At 41.9% G+C, this 17,037-nt stretch overlaps 1 protein-coding gene across 2 annotated transcripts in view; it reads right to left on the bottom strand.

The window, feature by feature from the left end:
- PIBF1 (progesterone immunomodulatory binding factor 1) overlaps positions 1 to 17,037 on the bottom strand; it is a 301,512-nt gene that overhangs the window by 209,841 nt on the left and 74,634 nt on the right. The gene's annotated exons all lie outside the window — the stretch shown is intronic.

Below are 17,037 nucleotides of genomic sequence, written 5' to 3'. Positions count from 1 at the left end.
ACAAAATAACCAATCGCCCTCGGTCTGGAGCTCCATGCAAGGTTTCACCTCATGGGGTAAGGATGATCATGAGAAAAGTGAGGAATCAGCCCGGAACTACACAGAGCTTGTGAATGATCTCAAGACAGTTGGGACCACAGTTACTAAACAAACCACTGGTAACACAATACGCTGCCATGGATTGAAATCCTGCAGTGCCCGCAGGGTCCCCCTCCTCAAGAAGGCACATGTACAGGCCCGTCTGTAGCTTGCCAATGAACATCTAAATAATTCAGAAAAGGATTTGGAGAAAGTGCTGTGGTCAGACGAGACCAAAATTGAGCTCTTTAGTATTAACTCAACTCACTGTGTTTGGATGAAAAAAATGCTAACTATGACCCTAAGAACACAGTCCCTACAGTCAAGCACGGAGGTGAAAACATTATGCTTTGGGGCTGTTTCTCTGCTAAAAGCTATATGCCAGCTTTGCCGCATTGAGGGGCCAATGAATGGGGCCATGTATTGTAAAATCTTGGATGAGAACCTTCTTCCCTCAGCCAGAACACTGAAGATGGGACATGGAAGGGTCTTCCAGCATGACAATTACCCAAAACACAGGGCCAAGGCAACAAAGGAGTGGCTCAACAAGAAGTACACTAAGGTCATGGAGTGGCCTAGCCAGTCTCCAGACCCTAATCCTATAGAACATTTATGGAGGGAGCTGAAACTTTGAGTTGCCAAGTGACAGCCAAGAAACCTTAAAGTGTTACTAAACTCACAGCAGTAAAATCAGTCTGTATATGCAGTAAAGCATGCTTGTTGTACCCAAATTGTACACACGCTGCGCTTATCAAAATAAAAATGTGAGAAATTTCCACTAAAATATTAATAAAGTGATATTGTGCTTAACATACAAAATATACAAAATGTATTATACTATACATTAATGTGCAATAAACTTCAATGAATGAATAAATAGGTAAAAGTGCTCCAATCAGCCTATGTACTGCAAATATTCCACAAAGCTTGTGCAATTTTCAAACATTAATAGATAATTCAAAACAAACATCCATGCGATTTAGTGTTGCATCCATGCATTTCAGTGCTGCATCTATGCAATATGTTGTTAGTGCAATGTTCAAACAATAAAAAGTTAAAAAATACAAAAAAACTCATCCATGCGATTTGGTGCTGCATCCATGTGATTCTATGCAATTCAGTGCTGTGTTGCTGTGCAATGATCAAATTAACAGTCCACAGATCTTCCACAATCCATTCATGTGTTATTGTGAACACAAACTAAAGTGCTCTGTGTGCTCATACAAGTGCTCCCCCCCAGGTGATAGCCCCTCACCTTAGGGCGTGTGACCTTGCAATTAAGCTTGGTCAGAATGCACCTTAGAACCTCTATGGGTTCAATGTTATATGCAGGATCCTGGATAGATTTGCACTGGTGCCTCTGTTCCTCACAGCAGTCCCGTTTGTACCTCAATATATCAACACAAAAAACACAATGCGTTTTTTTGTATTTTTTAACTTTTTATTGTTTGAACATTGCACTAACACCATATTGCATAGATGCAGCACTGAAATGCATGGATGCAACACTAAATCGCATGGATGTTTGTTTTGAATTATCTATTAATGTTTGAAAATTGCACAAGCTTTGTGGAATATTTGCAATACACAGGCTGATTGGAGCACTTTTACCTATTTATTCATTGAAGTTTATTGCACATTAATGTATAGTATTAATAGATTTTGTATATTTTGTATGTTAAGCACAATATCACTTTATTAATATTTTAGTGGAAATTTCTCACATTTTTATTTTGATAAGCGCAGTGTGTGTACAATTTGGTTTAACTATTTTGCATGGTTATGAGACATGCGTAACGTTAGCAGCTGATCATTTGCAAAGATACACTATTTTGGAGACCAGATTTGGTCAATTACCTGGAGGCTCACAGGACTACAAATTATCATGCTTGTTGTACCCACTGTGGAACCTAAGGGATTAATCCTTTGCATTGTGTAAAAAGGCTGTTTGACCTTGTATGCACAGGTCCTCCTCTTCTTCCACTGACTCCAGAACTGGATAAGACAAAGCCTTTGGAGTCAGACTGCACATGCTGAGTTTGGTGTGTATGCTAGAGAGGTTTTTTTTCTTTTCTTGGGAGAGTGCATGTGATCAGCACAGGGCCAACCAGCATTGTCTAGACAGAGGGTCAGGGGTTTTAGATGCCGATTCCACTGCTCAGTGCAGTATGAAAACACCTCCTACAAGCTTTACCAGGAACTGATAAAAGTCCCAATATTGCTATATACTGCTGATGAGAAAAAGGTATTTTGCAGTTTATATTTACTAAAATAATTGCATTTCCATGTTCTGTGTACTGTGGGAGGCCAGATATAGTGAATGCAGGGTCCTGGGTTTAGTAACACTTTAAAGGATTTAGAAAAGGTTTGTAAAGAAGACTGGACCAATATTGCTCCAGAGACGTGTGCAAACCTGGTAACCAACTACAAGAAACGTCTTGCCTCCGTGCTTGCCAACAAGGTTTTCTCCACCAAGTACTAAGTCATGTTTTGCTTGGGGAACAAATACTTATTTTACTCACTGAACTGCAACTCAATTTATAACATTTATATAATGTGTATTTTTGGGAGGATTTTTGGTCGATATTCTGTCTCTATCATTTAAAATACACCTATGACAAAAATTATAGACCCTTCATTTTCTTGTAAGTGAGCAAACTTACAAAATCTGATCAAATAATTATTTTCCCCACTGTGTATGTATGTATGTATATATATATGTACACACACACACACACATATGTTTTGCCTTTCATTTCTATTTTAATAGATCATCAAGTAAGGGTTCACATATAGTTTAATCATCGATGACACCAGGCTTTTTTTCTGTAGGGCAATACAAATACAGTTTTTTTAAATTTTATTTATTATTCACTTTGTTGCTAAAGGCTTTTTTTGTTTCAATATTGTTTATTAAATTTTGAAGAGCTTACAAAGTGTATCACAATCAATGATATAATTGCAGAGTTAAGTATTACATTAGAATTATACTACAAAGTCATTTAGGCTTTTTTATGCACCAGGAGGATCCTCAATATTTCTGCTGCATTCTCTACATGCATAAAATAAAGTTAAATATAACAGGAAATATATATAAATTCAACAGTCAGGACAGGTGGCATAACTGGACACTTAAATGAGAGCTTGCAGCCAAAGTCAGTAGATAATCTAACTACATTCTACCCATTTAGAAATAAAGAGATCAGTTTTGGGTGGACTGACCTTTTAATATTTACAGAAAACAAAATGACTACAAATCTTACACACTGACTTTACATTGAAAGCTATGTCTCAAAGTGTCTGAACATTTTCTATGGGGCTAGAATGTATTAGTCATATCTAGGGAAAACAGCAAGGTCACTTAGTTTGTGACATATTCCGTGACACTTTATGAAGACAGATGAACTTTTTATTACAGACGTTCATGTGTATTTATACCTTTGACTGAGACTTTATAACAGGCTAAATAAATGCATAAAAGTCAAAGAAACAAACAGCTAGTCAAATGCTACTGTACCATATCAAGTAGTGGATGTTGTAAGTCAGCCCATGATGACAAATGGAACTAATTTTGCAAAAAGAACACTAAAGGCAATGGTTTTAAAAGTGAGTCATTGTAAATAGTGAAGAATGACATGACAAGATCAATAGACTGAAAGTACAGCATTAGTAAAACGTTGTGGCACAAGGTACAATAACAGGTTTCGTTAGGCTGTTAGATTGATTTGATTGATATTTCTTAAGACTTTAAACATTGGCAGTTATTAGTCACATAGCATTCAGTTTATCTGGGAGTGTGGCCTGCGTTTAAAGCAGCACTAACCACACAAGGAAGTATTTCTTATTGTTGGCATCTAATTTATTTCCCAAATATTTTCTCAACCAAAGCATTCCCTGTGGTAAGACAATGACTGTGTCCTGGAATCACGTTTCCTAACAAATGCAGAGGTGCACAGAATATAGCTAAACGCGTTACAGTGAACCCTAGGACAGAACTAGAGATCCTGTTATTAATATTGATAAAACAGTTGTGTTTATGTAACACAAAAATTGTGCTTTCTACCCCCAATCAAGAACAAGCAGCATCCTGTAATACAGGAGTTAGGCAACATTAAAGGACAAGTTCACCTTTTCACAAAAAATTACAAAGTGAACAGCGTACTCCCCCTCGCCACCTTCCCAGTCCCCACTGCACTTACCTGCTTGGATCATTAGCTTTCACTGCCCACGCAGCCAATGCAGGGGTCCAGGGATTAGAAAGCTGGGGTCTTCTTCCCCTTCTTTCCTTAGGAACGCTGGGACATGACAGAGTAAATCTGATTGGTCAAAGCTGTTATGTGCCAGCATGTGACCAATCTGTCCCGGAAGTCTACCACGGCTTTCAAATCCCTGGACCCTGCACTAACTGCATGGGCAGTAAAATCTAATCATCCATGGAGGTAAGTGCAGCAGGGACCATGGGGAAAAGTTGGAAGGGGGGGAGGTTGGATGGGGGAGTTGTATAATTTGCAAAAAAGTGAACTTACACTTTACGTAACTTACTCATTACATCTTTTTAAAGGGAAACTGCATGATGGTAAAATGTATTATAATATTTGTCATATACAGTATCTCACAAAAGTGAGTACACCCCTCACATTTTTGTAAATATTTTATTATATCTTTTCATGTGATAACACTGAAGAAATGACACTTTGCTACAATGTAAAAGTAGTGAGTATACAGCTTGTATAACAGTGTAAGTTTGCTGTCCCCTCAAAATAACTCAACACACAGCCATTAAAGTCTAAACCGCTGGCAACAAAAGTGAGTACACCACTAAGTGAAAGTATCCAAACTGCGCCTAAAGAGTCAATATTTTGTGTGGCCACCACTATTTTCCAGCACTGCCTTAACCCTCTTGGGCATGGAGTTCACCAAAGCTTCACAGGTTGCCACTAGAGTCCTCTTCCACTCCTCCATAACGGAGCTGGTGGATGAGACCTTGCGCTCCTCCACCTTCCATTTGAGGATGCCCCACAGATGTTCAATAGGGTTTGGGTCTGGAGATATGCTTGGCCAGTCCATCACCTTTACCCTCAGCTTCTTTAGCAAGGCAGTGGTCATCTTGGAGGTATGTTTGGGGTTGTTATGTTGGAATACTTCCCTGAAGCCCTGTCTCCGAGGGAAGTGGATCATGCTCTGCTTCAGTATGTCACAGTACATGTTGACATTCATGGTTCCCTCAATTAACTGTAGCTCCCCAGTGCCGGCAGCACTCATGCAGCCCCAGACCATGACCCTCCCATCACCACGCTTGACTGTAGGCACACTTGTCTTTGTTCTCCTCACCTAGTTGCCATCACACACACGCTTGACACCATCTGAAACAAATAAGTTCATCTTGGTCTCATCACACCACAGTATATGGTTCCAGTAATCCATGTCCTAATGCCGCATGCACACGAGCGGACTTTTCAGCATCAAAAGGTCCGACGGTCTTTCCGACGGACTTTCGAATGACCGGACTTGCCCACACACGAATGGACTAAATTCCGTTGGTTTGAACGTGATGACGTACGAAGGGACTAGACTAAGGAAGTTCATAGCCAGTAGCTAATAGCTGCCCTTGCTTCCTTTTTTGTCCGGACTAGCATACAGACGAATGGATTTTTCGACCGGACTCGAAACATATTCCAAATCTAAAGTCTGTCTGATTTTCGACAGAAAAAGTCAGTTGACGGTCCAATGACGCCCACACACGGTCGGATTGTCCGACAGATTTGTTCGTCGGACCAGTCCGGTCAAAAAGTCCGGTCGTGTGTGCACGGCTTTAGTCTGCTTGTCTTCAGCTAACGGTTTGCAGGCTTTCTTGTGCATCATCTTTTCCGTTAAACAAGTGTTTATTAAACAATTTGTACATACAACTTAAGCTTGCGTGTTATGTATACAATACATCCATTACATGTGGAACATATGCATTGTAGATACAGTACGTATTTCAAACTGCGCTATAGTAGAAGAAGGTCTATCAGTGTACAGATATTGAACTCCTTTTAGTGATGGAGACATATCGTAATCATACTGCATGGGGTACATTTCTGAGGAAACGGACTATTTTCATGTGAGGGTTTCTGATTCTTGTAGCCAGCAGTCCCAGATTTTATTGTACTTAGCTGGACATCCCCGGTTAATATATAAGAATTTTTTGTAGGGTAGGGTAGCATTTATGTCCACCTTCCAATCAGTAAAGCTGGGAGGTAGGGTTCTCATCCAATTTCTAGCAATAATTTTCCTAGCCGAGAATAGCGTAGGAATATCTTCGTGAATTTATCAATGGAATCAGGGAATATCCCAAGTAGGCACTGTTTCGGGTCCAGGGAAAGAGGGGAACCCATAGTGTCATGTAGGAAAGCCACAATTAGATGGAAGAATGTACCCACCTCCTGATTGCACATCATGCATGAAGTAGGCTGTCATCTCCTGTATCTAGCTACTCTAAGGGTGATGAGGTATGCTCTGTGTAATATATAGATTTGGGATAGTCTATCCGAGAGTTTCGGATAATACAGCCTTGCAGGAATCTAATACCTCACTCCATTCTTCATCCTCCATTGGTCCCCCACCTCCCTCTCCCATCGGGGTTTAAGATCACATGCTAGTTTGGAAGAGGTAGCAAGCATACTATAGAAGTTCAATATCAATTTTTGGAGGTCTGTGCTTTTAACCACTGTTATAATGGCATTAGGGGTGGGTTGTAGAAGGGATAGTGAAAATTGCGATTGGATAGTATGTCGGACCTGTAAAAATCCTAAAAACATTGCGAAGGGCGTTGAATGTCCTGAGGTTCCCATTCGAGAGTAGGTGGTTTAAATAGTATATCCCCTGTGTGCCCCAGATCTTTACATTAGGTAGGAATTCAGAAAGGAGTTTGCTGTGCCATAGTGGGGTGTAGTCATTATATTGTGTCATCCCCAATTTATCAGAAGCAAGATCCCATATACGCCTGTAGTGGTATAATAAGGTCTGTCTCCCTCCGAGTCAGCACCCCCGGAACCCACTGCTATCGCACAAAGTGGATCCAGGGCTCGCTGCGCCCAAGGCGGACACAAAAGCGTACTAAATATGTCTCTGTCAGTTTTGTCTATGTGGAATAGCTGGGATAACTGGGATGCTATATAGTATAAGTTAAAATCAGGTAAGGTTGTGCCACCCAGATCAGTGGGGTTCTTGCGTCTGCCAAGCAAGTTTATGTCTGCTGGTCCCCCAGACGAAACGCTTGAGGAAAGCTTCCAGAGATTTAAAGTATTTCAGGAGGTAGGTAGACCAGGGTATGCCATAGAATATATAGTATTTTGGGCAACAGAACCATTTTTATTAGGTTAATACGACCACATACACCCAAAAGGTAAGCGGGTCCATGTTTGTATTTTGGATTTAATGAGGGAGAAAAGAGGCTCAATATTAAGATAGATGTAGTCGGCTGGGGATCTGGACACATGCACCCCTAGGTATTCCATAGTATTGACACGTTGTAGTGGGAGTTGGGCTAGTGTCCGGGAAGGCGGGAAGCTATCAATAGGCAAGGTTTGGGACTTTTCCAAATTGATCTTAAATCCAGATAATGACCCAAACTGTTCTATCGTCTGAAGTGTGATTTGAAGAGAGGGACCCAAGTCAGCCAAGTACAACAATGTATCATCTGCATAAATACAAAATTTTTCGGTCAGGGACCCTAAGCACAGCCCTGGGATCTCTGGATTTTCTCAGATAGACACACGGCCAGGGGTTCTGCGGCAAGGGCATATAGCAGTGGGGATAACGGCAGGCCTGTCTCGTGCCCCTAGTGAGGTCAAACACCGGAGACGGCCAGCCATTAGCCACCCCTTTAGCTGTTAGAGCCTGGTACAATAGTTGAATCCATTTGGCAAACTTGGGCCCAAAGCCATATCCCTCCAAGCATCTCCAGAGATACCTCCACTCAAATGAATCGAATGCTTTTGCCGTATCCAAAGTCACCACAACTCGTGAGCCAACGTCGGCGTGTGTAGCTTGTAAATTAATGTATAGTTTTCTCAGATTAAATGAGGCGTTACAACCGGGTATAAAGCCTGCTTGATCTGTATGTATCAAAGTCAGAATGACCTGGTTAAGACGTATGGCCGGTACCTTGGCTAATATTTTAATATCTACTTGCAGTAGAGAAATAGGATAGGATTCGGGGTAACTCGGGTCCTTTCTTGGCTTAGGTATAAGGACTATTATTGCTTCTCTCATGGATGCAGGCAGTGTAAAGGTCTTGAAGAGGTGATTTTACAAAGCTAGCAGTTTAGGGGTAAGTATCTCACTGTATTGTGAATAGAATTCAATAGGTAATCTATCTGAGCCTGGAGACTTGGACCTGGCAAAACTAGCTACTGCAGTCACCATTTCATGAGTGGTAAGAGGTGCCTCTAGGAGGACCACTTGGTCATCTGTTCACTGTGGGAAAGTAATACCTGCCAGGAAAAGGTTCATCGGTTCTACATCTGCAGAGACTGTGGATGTGTACAACCCTGCAAAAAAGTCTCTGAATATAGGAGGTTACACTGGATGGGTCTGTAATCTGTCGACCCCCGGGACCATGTAGGGAGATAACAACTGGGGGCCTATCTTCACTATGTACTGTACTAAGTATGCCAATAGTTTGATCATGGGGAAAAGGCTGGCAAACAACTTCTGTCTAGAGAAAGTTTTTGTCTGGCTCTCTCAAACTGTAACTGGTTCACCACTTTTTCAGTTAAGTGTCTAGTTTTCAATTTAAGTAGGTCTGCTGTGGCAGGTGATGGAGTATATGCATATTCTTGTTCTGTGGAGGTCAACTCTGCCACCGCCTTATCAAAGGCATCAGCAGAGTCAGCTTTCGATCTATTTATGTAAGAGATCAGGGATGTGCGTGCAAACAGTTTAAAGGGTGTCCCATACTGCCGGAGGGGAAGCAGATTGATCATTCTCTGCAAAGTATAACCTCCATTTGCTCATGAGCTCGTCATCCTCTGGCAGTAGAGAAAGCCAAAATGGCTTTAAGCGCCAGAAGCCGGGCGGTTTATCAATGGGGATACTTAAGGTAATCCAGTACGGACTATGATCCGATAGAAGCCTGGGGCAAAAGGATGCTTCCATTAATCTTGGTGTGAGCGTGTGGGATATCAAGATGAAATCAATGCGGGACATGGTGTTGTGGGTGGATGAGAAACAGGAATAGGCTTGGGTAGAAGTATACTTGTATCTCCATGCGTCTATCAAATTAAAGGCCGAGATGCGTGCGGACTGAACCCCTGTTTTTAACGCGTACTGTTAGACAGGTCAATTGGTTGTCTGCGAGCTGGTGGTAAGTAGGCTTGGAATTTTTTCCTGGGCATTCCCCAGGTTTTGTTTTTATCTGTTTGTGGCCTTCCAATGCCTCTTACTGCGATAGCCAGCTATAAGTGAGGGTGGTGGCAAGATTTTTGCAATCACGTGGGTGTGTGTATTGGTCCAGCAACGCACCAGCACCTTTGCAGCCATTGTGCTACCTGCTGGGTGTTTGGTGTGTCCTGTACCTTTAAGAAGGGGTGGGCTCCCTTCAGTCCACCTGCCCTCACTTATCCATTAGAATGCATGTGCCTCCACTGTGGGGACACCTAAATTTTAGTGTTAGGACCACAGATTACAGGGTGCCTTGACGTGGCTCTGTGGCTTACGCATGCGTTTGCAGATGCGTGCGGACTGAACCCCTGTTTTTAACGCGTACTGTTAGACAGGTCAATTGGTTGTCTGCGAGCTGGTGGTAAGTAGGCTTGGAATTTTTTCCTGGGCATTCCCCAGGTTTTGTTGTTATCTGTTTGTGGCCTTCCAATGCCTCTTACTGCGATAGCCAGCTATAAGTGAGGGTGGTGGCAAGATTTTTGCAATCACGTGGGTGTGTGTATTGGTCCAGCAACGCACCAGCACCTTTGCAGCCATTGTGCTACCTGCTGGGTGTTTGGTGTGTCCTGTACCTTTAAGAAGGGGTGGGCTCCCTTCAGTCCACCTGCCCTCACTTATCCATTAGAATGCATGTGCCTCCACTGTGGGGACACCTAAATTTTAGTGTTAGGACCACAGATTACAGGGTGCATGACGTGGCTCTGTGGCTTACGCATGCGTTTGCAGATGCGTGCGGACTGAACCCCTGTTTTTAACGCGTACTGTTAGACAGGTCAATTGGTTGTCTGCGAGCTGGTGGTAAGTAGGCTTGGAATTTTTTCCTGGGCATTCCCCAGGTTTTGTTGTTATCTAAAGGCCGAGATGAGTCTGGAGAATCTAGTGCCACTGGCCACCCCTTTAGTTGGCAGTGATGGCTGGAGCCTGTCTAGTGTGGGATTCAATGTGGAATTAAATTCCCCCAGTCAAACTGCCTGTATCATGGGGTGACGGGCCATAAACGAAAATCCCTCCATGATAATAGAGGCACAGAATGGGGGAGGAATGTAGAAGGCCAGCAACAGGAGAGGCTCACCATACAGTTTGACAGATAAAAATACATAGCGCCCCTGGGGGTCAGTGGAGACATCACATAGTTCAAAGTGCACTGATTTGGCAACAAGGACTGAAACTCCCGAGCATGGGATGTGTGGGTAGAATGGAAGGCCCACCCAACCCATGGGCATCGGAGAGTCAACCTTCCCTCCACATGAGACTCAACCAGCACCACGACACCTGCATGCTGTTACTTAAGGAATGCAAGGGCTTCCGAACGTTTAATCCTGTCACGCAAGCCTCTCACGTTCCAAGTAAGAAATTTTACAGATGCCATAATCTAGGTGTTTCATAATGAATTAATACAAGAATACCTGATAGCCGTTTCCCCACAGACAGATCAGTGGGATCTCCATAACTTGAACATTGTAATGGTAATAATGAGCTTGAAAAGGAACAAAAGGAGAAAAGAACATACATCTCTGATTCACCTGTATCTGGAGCATGTCAGACCTATTACTACTCAGTAAAGGAAGAACAATCTCCTCCCCCATCCTCCCCAACTAGTGTGGGCATGATCCCATAACAAAGTGTGGATGTTAACTAGGAAAAAACTGAACACCCAATAAGTGAAAAATGTTTACATTCCCAAAGGTAATATTGCCCTTGTCTCTGAGAAGTCTCATAGCTGCATCTCGATTCTTATAGTTAAGGAATTTCGCTATGAATGTACTGGGGGGAGCCCCCTGAAGGGGAGGTCTGTCCGGCATGCGGTGTGCCATCTCAACCACCAAAATGGGGAGAAGGCCTCTCTACCATTAGCGGTGACTAGAAGCTGTTCTAGGAACATGGTCGGGTCTTTACCTTCTGCACTCTCAGGGAGCCCAATAAAGCGTTGATTACACCTCCTGAGTCTGTTCTCCATGTCCTCCTGTTTGGTCAGCAGCTGGTTGATCTGCTGTTGCATGCGATCAGACCCTGATTGTAATGGTGGGATGGCATCCTGTACGGAGCCTAGCCGGGTCTCCGCAGTCTTGACCCAGTCGTGGAGTTTCTGGAAGTCCTGCCTGATAAGTGAAATGTCCGGTATTTCTCAAGTTTGGCTGCGGCGTTTTTTTGAGCCTTTGATGGGGACATGATGTAAGGAGTCCAAGGTACTTCTCCAGGTAAGTTAGGGTCAGAGTCAGAAAAGATGTTGGTGAGTCGCAGGATTAGCTGGGTTTCATCAATGGACGGAGCACTGTGTAAATGCGTCTTACTCCATGCTGTGTCAGGCCATGCCCCCCTTGTGCATCATCTTTAGAAGAGGCCTCCTTCGGGGACGACAGCCATGCAGATCAATTTGATGCAGTGTGCAGCGTATGGTCTGAGCACCGACAGGCTGACCCCCCACCCATTCAACCTCTGCAGCACTCATAAGTCTATTTACCAAAGAAAATCCCCGGATATGACGCTGAGCACGTGCATTCAACTTCTTTGGTCGACCATGGCGAGGCCTGTTCTAGGGGAACCTGTCCTGTTAAACCGCTGTATGGTCTTGGCCACCGTGCTGCAGCTCAGTTTCAGGGTTTCAAACTCCCAGTGACCAGTATGAGAGAGTGAGAGCGATAACATCAAATTTAACACACCTGCTCCCCATTCACACCTGAGACCTAGTAACACTAACGAGTCACATGACACCGGGGAGTGAAAATGGATAACTGGACCCAATTTGGACATTTTCACTTCATGGGTTGAGTTATTTTGAGGGGACAGCAAATTTACACTGTTATACAAGCTGTACACTCACTAATTTACATTGTAGCAAAGTGTCATTTCTTCAGTGTTGTCACATGAAAAGATATAATAAAATATTTACCAAAAAATGTCACTTTCGTGAAATACTGTATAGTTTTTTCAAATTTACTTAAAGTGATTGTAAACAATCACCTTGTAAAACAACCCATTCAGTTTAAAATAGAAATGAAAGGCAAAACATTTTTGTATTAATTAAAAAACAAAAAACAACTTTATAAATGCCTTTTTTCCATTGTTTATAAGTGATCACATTCTCTCTGTTCTCAGCAAGTCTAATCAATGGAGGAGAGCAAGCTGAATTCTTAGCATAGCTAGAGAACTGACCACAGTGTGTTCTCCTGCTTAGTGTGGTCAGTGTTTAATAGGAAAGCAGAAGGACTGGTAAGGAACACCAGAGATTTCACACAAAGGAAGCAATACAAAGAAAACAGGATACTTATTCATACAGGTACATGGTACAAGAGGCACATATCCAGAATATGAAATGTTGGAGTAACAAACGCTTTAAAGTAAGGCCCTTTTTTCTGCAGTTTATATAAAGAGCACAGTAATACCCTCTCTAGAATTGAAAATCTATATGAAACTGCAAAAGAAATAATTTCTCTGACTTATCTGTGTGTGCGTGTGTAATTGGATCTTGAACTATTGAGATCTGTACGCGTACACAGCTGGATTGTAATCAGGAAAGCAATTTGGATTAGTCTGGTAAATATGAGCCTAGCAATCCACCTGCTAACTGAAAAAAAAACCTATGAAATATTCATATAATATATTTGATATTTACTTGACTAAAACATGTTGTTTCTTTAGGAGAATATCTGTTCAGATTCTGGGAAAGAAAAAAATTGAGAAGGAATTTCTCCAATGAGGCCACATAGCATTAAAACCCTAACCGAAGAATCCTTTCCACACTCTCAAAAAGTAGTTTGGGTTTAATATCAAGTTCAAAAACTAAAGAACCATTTTAAGGGTTTAGCTGAAAGGATAAGTTCACCTTTTTCAGAAAACAGCCTATACAGTGGACCCCAATAGATATTATTAGTGCCGCTTTGTAAAATGATCATTACACTTTTGTTTTACCTGTAGGCCATTTAGGTCCCCTCAAAAGCCTGGCTAAAAAAACTCCTAGCTTGCAACCCCCACATCCTGACTTGTTGCTAGGACATGAAAAATGTTGGATGCTCCCTCCAAGCATTGCAGGATTGAAGACCAATGGCTTTTGTATTCTTTTTTTTTTTTTAAACTTTAAAAGTCATGCCTCGTGTGCTGGGGTAAACCAACGTCTTTGCACGGGGATTACATTATCCCGAAACCGTTGAATCAAGGAATCAAGATCCCTGAAGGTGCTGCACGTAAAAGATGACTAGATAAAGATGTTAGCAATGGTAAGGAGGTGATGAGCTGATCATGAATGTCACAATGCTGGAGGGGGGAGCTCTGGGAGGTAATGTGCCATAATAGGCCAGTATGCCCATAATACTGCCACATTATGGGAAAAGCTGGGAAAAGCTCACCCACCAGGATGCAGACATTTCTTCCACTTTACAAACACCTGCTGTTTGTTTATATGAGAAGACAGGCAGACTTACAGGTTCCTGCTACCACAAAAATAAGGAAAGAAGAGCTGTGAATTCAGTGCCTCCATTATGAACTTTAAAGATGGATTTCTTCACAGTGGCTATACCAACAGAGAAAAATCAGGGTTTGTTTTAAAGAGCTTTAACTGTTTGTTAAGTATAGTTAACAGATTTTGAACTGGTTAGTCTGGGCACTGGTTCACTTTCAGGGATGGGGTTGTGGGCAAATCTTATTTAAATACTTGTTAACAGCACAAAAAAATGCCCTGGGGGTTTTCTTCTTTGTTGAGCAACAGAGACCCTCATACTGTTGCACAATTAGGCCTCTGCTGTGGTGGTACAAACTTGAATGGTTAAATCTGTACAGGTTTGATTTACTAAAACTGTAGAATGCTAAATCTGGTGCAGCTATGCATGGTAGTCAATCACCTTCTAACTTAAGCTTGTTCAATTAAGCTCTGATAAAAAAAAAAACTACCTGAAAGCTGATTGGTTTCCTTGCAGAGCTGCATCAGATTTTGCACTCTCCAGTTTTAGTAAATCAACCCCAAACTGTCTACATCAAGGGTCACTCATCCTGCCATGTACACATGCAACTGCTCAGGTGTGTGTACAGCTGTGGCATCCGTCAGCCTGTCACGGATTTGTACAGGTTTCTGGCTGCAGCTCTAGGCAAACGCCAGTGACTCCAGGGAGCAGAAATATGCTTCTTCTTGACAGTATACAGCCCTCTGTGTCTGTATGAATGAGGTCAAAGACCCCATACACACTATTAGATTTTCTGCAGATTTTTGTCTTCAGATTTACCAAAACCATGTAATATGAGGTCAAACCTTTAAGCCTCGTACACGCAATATGATTTTCCGCAGACAAAACCTCTGACTTTTGTCCGAAGGCGTGTGCCTGGATTTTGTCTTGCATACAAACGGCGAGGAATTGTCTCCCAACAAACACGAACGTAGCGAAGTACTACGTGGTTTTTCAGCTCTTTAGCACCACCCTTTGGGCTCCTTCTGCTAATTTCGTGTTAGTAGAAGTTTGGTGAGTGTTGATTCGTGCTTTTCATTTCACGCTTTTCATTTCAAGCTTTTCAGTTTGTTTCTGAATGGCCGTTCGTCAAGCAGACATGTTGCAGAATTGGAAGAGATAACGTGTTTTTTATTATTGGCCTTGGAGTTATTGCTTTATTAATCGTGACCAATTATGTCATATGCCTTTGCTGCGGGAGCTCCAGGAGAATAATCCAGATGTTTTTCGGAATTATCTCCGGATGACAGACCCCTGCTTTCACCAACTCTTGGCATTGTTGACCCCCTATATTAAGAAGCGGGACACATGCATGAGGTTTTTATTTTATTTTTTGGTTGAATAATAATGATTTGATTTGTTATATTTTCTATATTTTTGGATGCATAGAATGCACTTTTTGGTTAAGTTCTATTGGCAGATAGCATGTCTAATTTTATTTGTTTTCTTTTTTTTTAATGCACAATAAAAAAATTGTGTAGAATAATACTTGCCTATGTGTTTTACTTCAAATGACTTCAAATTTGGGAGTAGGCAGTTACATTTAAAAAAATACAATGTAAAATTGACAAGGGACACTAACATATTTGTATCTTTGATCTTAAAAACTATGGGATAATGGTGTTGTGGTAATTTGCCCCCCCCCCCAAAAAAAAGAAAAAGAAAAAAAAAAAGCATAATAATATTATTCTTGATATCACTAGAAAAAAAAAGCCTTTGAAAATTTGTTTGCAATAACTCCATCAGTATCACCAGCAAAGCAGCTTCATTATTATCCCATTAAAGAAGAAGAGAATATGCGCTGCATTTCCAGATTTCATAATTTGCCACGTCACGAATGTTAATGCTCCATTACGAACGCTAGTTTACAAGCCAGCTTCTGGCTCGTCCTTGCTTCTGAGCATGCGTGTTTGTCCTTTGGACTTTTGTCCGACGGACTTGTGTACACATGCTCGGAAAATCCGACAACAGGCATTTGTCCACGGAAACATTTTAAAACCTGCTATCCAACATTTGTCCACGGAAAATCCAACAACAATTGTCTAATGGAGCGTACAAACGGTTGGATTTTCCACCAACAGCCTGTCATCACACATTTCCCGTCGGAAAATCCGAATGTGTGTATGCGGCTTAAAAGTTTCATTTTGTATGCAATCAGGCAGGCCCTTGCACTACATGGTTTTGGTAAATCTGAAGACAAAAATCTGCAGAAAATCTAATAGTGTGTATGGGGTCCAAGGGCCGTACACATGATACAAAAATCTGATGGAAAAATTTGTAAGACAAGCTGCCTGAAAATTTTTGGATCGTTAGTACGGAGCTTTGGACAGCCAAGTTCGCTTTATCGGCAGATAAAAGCTGGATGTGCAGACTATAAAATTTTTGTCGGATGTGAACGCAACGTCCGATTTTTGTTTCATTAGTGCGGTTTTCGTAGGAAAAAAATCGCAAGAGCAAGACTACGCATGCTCAAAAGCGAAAGAATACATACAAAACTATTCACATTACATCACTTCTGACGTTGTATTCTGTCATATGAAAATTTTCTTATTGTGAGTAACCTCTTCACTTTCGACATGAGACTAGCATGCCACAAAAAACGGACATTCGGTCGTCCGAAAATCTGATCACGTGTACGAGGCTTTAGTGTCTGTACCAGACATATATAGCATCACCACCAAGTGAAGTCTGCAACTAAAGCCTCATACACACGGTACGATTGTTGGCCAACCGAGCGTCTGATTTTTGTCAAAAGGGCGTGTGCCAGGATCTTGTCTTGCATACTATTGGTACACAATTGTCGTGCCACAAACACGAACGCAGTGACGTACTACGAGGAATTTCAACTCTTGAGCACCATCCTTTGGGCCCCTTATGCTAATTCCGTGTTTGGTGAGCATTGATTCCGATCACGCGTGTTTGTACTTCTGACTTTTGTGTGACGGATTTGTGTACTGACCATACGAAAAGAGAACAACAGACTGTTGTCCGCCGAAAACGTACTAGCCTGTCATGCAACATTTGTTGGCCGAAAGTTGGACAACAATTGTCAAAAGGAGCGTACTAACGGTAAGATTTTAGGACAACAGTCTGTCAATAG

This window comes from Aquarana catesbeiana, linkage group LG02, assembly GCF_042186555.1.
Source record: "Aquarana catesbeiana isolate 2022-GZ linkage group LG02, ASM4218655v1, whole genome shotgun sequence".
NCBI classification, from domain to species: Eukaryota; Metazoa; Chordata; class Amphibia; order Anura; family Ranidae; genus Aquarana; species Aquarana catesbeiana.
Note: the sequence above shows the minus strand (reverse complement) of the source record. Positions and strands in the feature narration are given on the sequence as shown.